The 6,000-nt window shown below is 36.9% G+C and overlaps 1 long non-coding RNA gene across 4 annotated transcripts in view; it reads left to right on the top strand.

Moving 5' to 3' along the window:
• Positions 1 to 2,181: 2,181 nt before the first annotated feature.
• Positions 2,182 to 6,000, top strand: part of LOC143273027 (uncharacterized) — a 29,518-nt gene continuing 25,699 nt past the window's right edge. For 2 of the 4 annotated variants that reach the window (XR_013050870.1, XR_013050865.1), the window contains exons 1-2: positions 2,182 to 2,360; positions 5,421 to 5,504. This is a non-coding gene — a long non-coding RNA (uncharacterized LOC143273027). Of the gene's footprint in view, positions 2,361 to 5,420; positions 5,505 to 5,703; positions 5,920 to 6,000 lie in introns of those variants that run through there. The other 2 variants (XR_013050868.1, XR_013050871.1) reach the window with 2 other exon arrangements.

Raw genomic sequence — 6,000 nt, 5'->3', positions numbered from 1 at the left:
AATGTTAGAGAGGCTAAACTCATCAATGTGGCTTCCTAAACAAGACCTGAACAATGATGGTATTGATATACATGCTAACATGGAGGGACTGAATCTCATGAGGCCTTACCCATAGACAGAGAACTATAGACAACTAAGAAATGCTGAGATTGGGAGAAATAGTCTCACCCAGGGAAGAGCCTCCCACTTGGTCATCAAATACCAAATCATCAGCACTGAAAGTTTATATACACAAGTAACACTATGGACTAAGCAGGTTGTATTTAGATAAGGAGAATGTTTATGTATGGGTGTGTGTGAGTATGCATTGGGGTATGTGATTATATTTAAAGAAATAAAAGCCATAAATTTGAAAGACATTCTGGGGTTTATATGGAAGTGTTGGAGGTAGGAATAAGAAGGGGAAATGATGTAATTATATTTAAATTTCAAAAGTAAAGACAATTTCACTGAATTAAAAAAATGTTTGTTTTGAAAGGTCAACATTCCTTGCTAAAAATGTTAAAATTAATTTTTATTGTATTTTACTAGGTGTTCTAATGATCTCCAATGCTAATTGTGACATCGTGTTTTCCCTTTTACTCCCACATATTTAGGTATTTTTCTCAGATTTGAGTCTCTATGTAACTTTTTCAAGTACTCTAAAATGGTGCAGGTATGGTATTGAATATTAGAAGTACTTTGAGGACATCCAAGAACAATGTCATTAGCCTGTGATATGTAGGGGTCTATCATCCTGAAAATAAAGGTACAATATACTTGAGTCAAAATACATGGAGAAATCAAGTGGAAACTTTATCTACACTGGATGGTTTTCACACTGCTAGAGGTAATGAAATAATTATGGAAATATGAACCATGAGAGCAATACCAACAACAAGTCTGGTGCAATACTGTCGTTAACATCGTGGGTGTAATAAACTGATTCATGACTGAATTGAAGGCCCAGTTCACAAGATGGTACCCCTGCCTGAACCCATCATTATGCACAAAAATATGAGTCTAGAGAGTATAGAGATCCTGGGGAAGAACATAATACTAATATTCAGCTAAGTTGACATAGGAATAAAATTCTACCAAAACTCTTATTTTTATACTGGGGAATTAGTCTGTCCCTCGAATCTCATTAGAGAAGTTTCTTTTTGCACTCTATGGTGATTAACAGAGAATCCCACCATCATTCAAGGTACTGAGAATAAGAGACTCTAGAGGTCCCATATAGCAATGGAACATCTGTATTACAGCTCTTCCTCCCAATATTAGGGGGTCAATGGAAGAAGAGGCAGAAAGACTTTAAGAAAAAGAGGTGGTAGATGATTCACAGGAAATAGGTCTTGTCTAGACTAAACAGGGCACTTGCACATGTGAATTGACTCTCTTTAATAGTACACACATAACCTGTACAAGATTTAGAAGACAAAATCCAACAAGAGTGGATGTGGCAGGAAGTCCAACTCCTGGTTGAAGAACTGATCAGAATTTCTTGCTTCAGAGAAAGGAAGTGCCAGATAACTTTAAGGATTCTGTCTTCCAGAGAGAGGGAGAGGCTAATGTTGCTTTCATATAAGCCCCTGCCCTAGGTACATATAAACATAATTAAATAGACTCTGCTTTCTTTCCTTCTTCCCTCCTTCCTCCCTCCATCCTCCCCTTCCTTCCTTCCTTCCTTCCTTCCTTCCTTCCTTCCTTCCTTCCTTCCTTCCTTTCTTCCTTCCTTTCTTCCTTTCTTCCTTCCGTCCTCCCCTCCTTCCTTTCTTTCTTCTTTTCTTATAGAAGAACATGAAATTTGGATGGAATACTGATGTGAGATGAAAAAAACAAGGAGTTGGAAAGGAGTTAATCGTGGATAGAATTGAAGTAAACACATTTGCATGAATAAAATTCTCAATAAGATTTAATTATTAAATGTTATAAATCTAAAAAAAATAAAGATAAGTTGATTTGTGTTGGAAGAAGTCAGGGAAGCCTGGATCCAATGAGACAGAGAGATTTTTTTTAACATTCTCCCAAATCTCACTTCAAAGTCTCCAGCCTTCCACAGGACTCTGGTCAGCCTGCAGGAATCACAAAAAGTCAATGATTCTTCAGAACACCTTGTCTCTTTGGTGATATTCACAAAAAACTTTGACTCTTCTTTGTTAATTAGTAACTGGAAAAATTTTTGTGAATGCTTTTGACCCCTAAAGACAACACTGTCATTGCTACTGCAGATGAAATGAAAATTGCAGTTTTGGATGGAGGTGAGGTCACAGAGCCACAAGAGCTCTACTTCAGGCCTGAGCTGACTCTCACTCAGTCCTGGTTATTAATAGTCAGGGTATGCCCAATGAACTCATAATCCTTCTGAGGCAAGAAGCCAGGTGAGTACTTCATGTTTCAGTCTGAGCAACAGAACCAGCAAAGAAGAGAAGTCTGTGTAATTGCTCAGGTCTAGTAGTGGGAATCTGGAGTAGAAACAGATCCCTGGAACTGAGACAGAAGGCACAAGCATAATTCCATAGCTAAGAACTGAGTGAGAAAGGCAGAAGTGTTCATAAAGTTGTGCCATCCCTGTTGGTTCTGTCTATAAATGCCCATGTTAGAGTGACTATGAGTAACACTAGAGTAATGCAGTCTGTCTGTGAAAGTGCTGAAGTATTGTGTTAAAAAGTCAAAGTGATAATTCACTTTACCTTATATGACATGTAGAGTATTTTGCAGTATGACTGTTAGAGTTGAACTTACCATAGTTTCATGTGCATAGTAAACATTTGAAAGGAAATATAAGAAGCCCATGACCATGGGAAATATATATGTAAATCTTTTTCTGGAGTATACAGTATTCTCATGGAACACTGCATTTATGAGTCTGTATTGAATGACCAGTGGTAAAATGGTTGGCTTGAAACCTCTTTCCTTTACTTGGATTTGAGTTATCTCTGCTGTTTGAATCATACATTGATGACAAGCACAAACTGATGCCATGTCTTCCCTTAACCATTTCTTACTGTTGCTAAAGGGTTTTACACCTGGCAGAGCAAGGCTCTACCCTTTGGCAAAATTTGTTTTCACACTTAGTTCTTTGTTTTATTTTTGAAAATGGTGAAAATTTTCACATTCCTTGATGGGGCAATATCTTTCTGTATGCTGTGAATATATGTTGCTGTGGTTGGTTAATAAATAAAGCAGTTTGTCCTATGGCAAGGCTGCTTAGAGACAGGTGGGAAATTCAAAGAGAGAGAGAGAACAAGAAGGCTAGGAAAGATGCTAGCCACCTGCCTAAGGAGCAACATGTAATGGGACGTAGGTAAAGTGACAGAACATGTGGAGATATATAGATGAAAAGTTATGGGCTAATTTAAGAAATAGAGCTAGCTAGATAAAAGCTTGAGTCATGGCCATGCAGTTATAATTAAAATAAGCCTCTGTGTGGTTACTTGGGGGACATGAATGGAAGAGATTTGTCCAGACTGCCAGTTGTCTAGGATGCAGGAAATATTCCAGCTACAATTCTTCAGGTTCCTTTTTACATATCTCAAATTCCTTTCTGCTACTTGAGAATATTAGAAATATTATAAGAGATTCATAAAAATAAAAAGCAGTAAGTATATTCAGAATTTTCAATGAAATATTTTACTTAGTTAATTCTCTTCTCAGGTTATTTCAGCACTCATTAGTGTTTCATGTTGCATATTTACAGAGTAATGGAGTTAGTAATTCCTCATAGTTACCACTATAGCCTTTATCCCTGCAATGAAAACAAAGAATATTTTCAGTGATGCAATAAACTTCAAGTTCATCTTGTGCTTACAAATACAAATTGGGAGATGGGACAGTTTTCTGTCATGACAGACCACAATCAGCACTGCATTTTGGTAAAACCTCAAAAGCCTTATTTGCACTTGGCATTTACCTATGAAAAAATATTTATTCAAAAAACAAAACTTATTTTTTAAAAGATCTCCTTATTTTTTATTTGTTTTGTGTGCCTGAAAGCTTTGCATGCTGTGTGTAGGGATTTGGAAATGTTTTTGGGGAAGAAAGAGACAATGATGTAATTATATTTTAATTTTAAAAATAATAATGCAACAGAAGCTTATAAAAAACTTACCTTCTGTAGAACATATAAAATTGTAATTATATGATGTGCTTATTCTCAGAATAAATGAATACTGAATAGAATGTTGAAAAATAATAAAAAATTGTTGGTTATTGTCATGTAGAGTTTCTGTTTTCAGCATTTGCTACATTCACTTTCTATAAATTTGTATTTGTTTGGTTTGTGTTTTATTTCCTCTTTTTAGTAGCTTACACAGTAACAGGTTTTCTTATGGAATTTAATACTTAGTGTTTTGATTGTCACAAACCCTCTGCTTCCCTCATTCCTCTGGCCTCATTGTAGCTAACACTATCATCCTTTCCCTCAGGATACAATATTTTGTCATTATTCATTATAACCAGATCAATGGGCTCATCATATTCTAAAGAAAATTGTGCCAAATCACAGAATGGACTTCTGGAGTCTGGCAATAATAATAATTATCTTTTCACAAACTATAACAAGAATTCTGGGAAATTTCTCTTATTTTCTATTATCTAATCACTTAATAGAAAGAATGCTAATAAAGTCCACAGGTTTGATTCTAATACATCTAATGGATGCCAACATCTTGATCATTCTGTATTCATGAGTGACCCATGAAAAGGTAGGGTTGAGGTTGAAACAGTTCTTGAATGAGTCTATAGGAAGTCTCCTTTTATACACTCAAAGATTTGCAAGGAGTGTGTTCTTTGGCACCATCTGCCTCTTGAATGTCTTCCAGCCCATGATCAGCAGTCCCAGGGACTGTAGGAAGAATCATAAACTCAACCCTGCAACATATGTTGGCTGCTCCTTTTATCTCCTCTAGGTCTTATAGGTGTTGATAAATTTCATATTACTTTTGCAACCTTTTATCACAAACAATAGAAGGAAAGTGACAAGAAAAGTCAGATTAGGGATGCTGTTGCAACATAAGGAGTGATGATATTAAGGTCTCATTCTATGCAGACACTCCATTCCCCAGAGCAGGGACTGAGAGCAATGGGTGAACTTACAGGCAGCCTCTACTGTATTTACTGCCTTGTCAAGAAGCTCTACTAGACCCTCTCACCAGTGAACTTGTGTATTTGAAAAGAGCCATTAATTGAAAAACATTGAAAAAAGCTAACACCTATTAATGACAATATAATATTTGACTTATACCACAATGTGCCAGTTAATTATCTGCAATTCAAACAATAGGAATTCATCGAGACCTAGCAAACTTCTTACTTGAAAGACACATTTTAATATTATTTATAAATGTAAGGTGATAGTGTATATGCAGTATATCATGAGACAAGCTAAGAAGAACATGGTCCAACTTGTATAACACATGTCCTCTGGATTTGTTGTGCAGTGATCCAAGGCATTTCCAGAATGGACTCCAGAGACTTGGCTTTGGGGATCTTCTTCCTGTCCCAGACTGTGCTGGGATTGTTGGGTAACTCAGCCTTAATTTCTTGTTTTATCGTTGCTGACTTCTCTGGAATCAAGCTAAATCCCACACACCTGATTGTCAAACACCTAGCCTGGGCCAACTTCATACTTGTCTGCAGAGGAATCCCACAGACCATTGCTGCTTTTAGTCAGACTTACTATCTAGACTATGTTTCATGTAAACTTGCATTATATTTTCATAGAGTTGCCAGAGGAATGTCCCTGGGCTCCACATCTCTGCTGAGTGTCTTTCAAGCCATCACCAATAGCCCCAGTAATTCCAAGTGGGCACAGCTCAAGGTCAGAGTTCCCAGGTTCTTCCCTGGGCCTGTGCGGGGGCCCTCTAGCTGTTGGTATATGTCTGCATTCCTGTGTATACAACTGACATAAAGCATGGGAGAAATGTTACTGGCATAAAAGATTTTGGCTACTGTGTTATTATGAATTCTGAAAAATTAATCCATACACTTATTGCAATCCTATTGGCATCCAATGATACC

This window comes from Peromyscus maniculatus, chromosome 1 (genome assembly GCF_049852395.1).
Source record: "Peromyscus maniculatus bairdii isolate BWxNUB_F1_BW_parent chromosome 1, HU_Pman_BW_mat_3.1, whole genome shotgun sequence".
Taxonomy (NCBI): Eukaryota; Metazoa; Chordata; class Mammalia; order Rodentia; family Cricetidae; genus Peromyscus; species Peromyscus maniculatus.
Note: the sequence above shows the minus strand (reverse complement) of the source record. Positions and strands in the feature narration are given on the sequence as shown.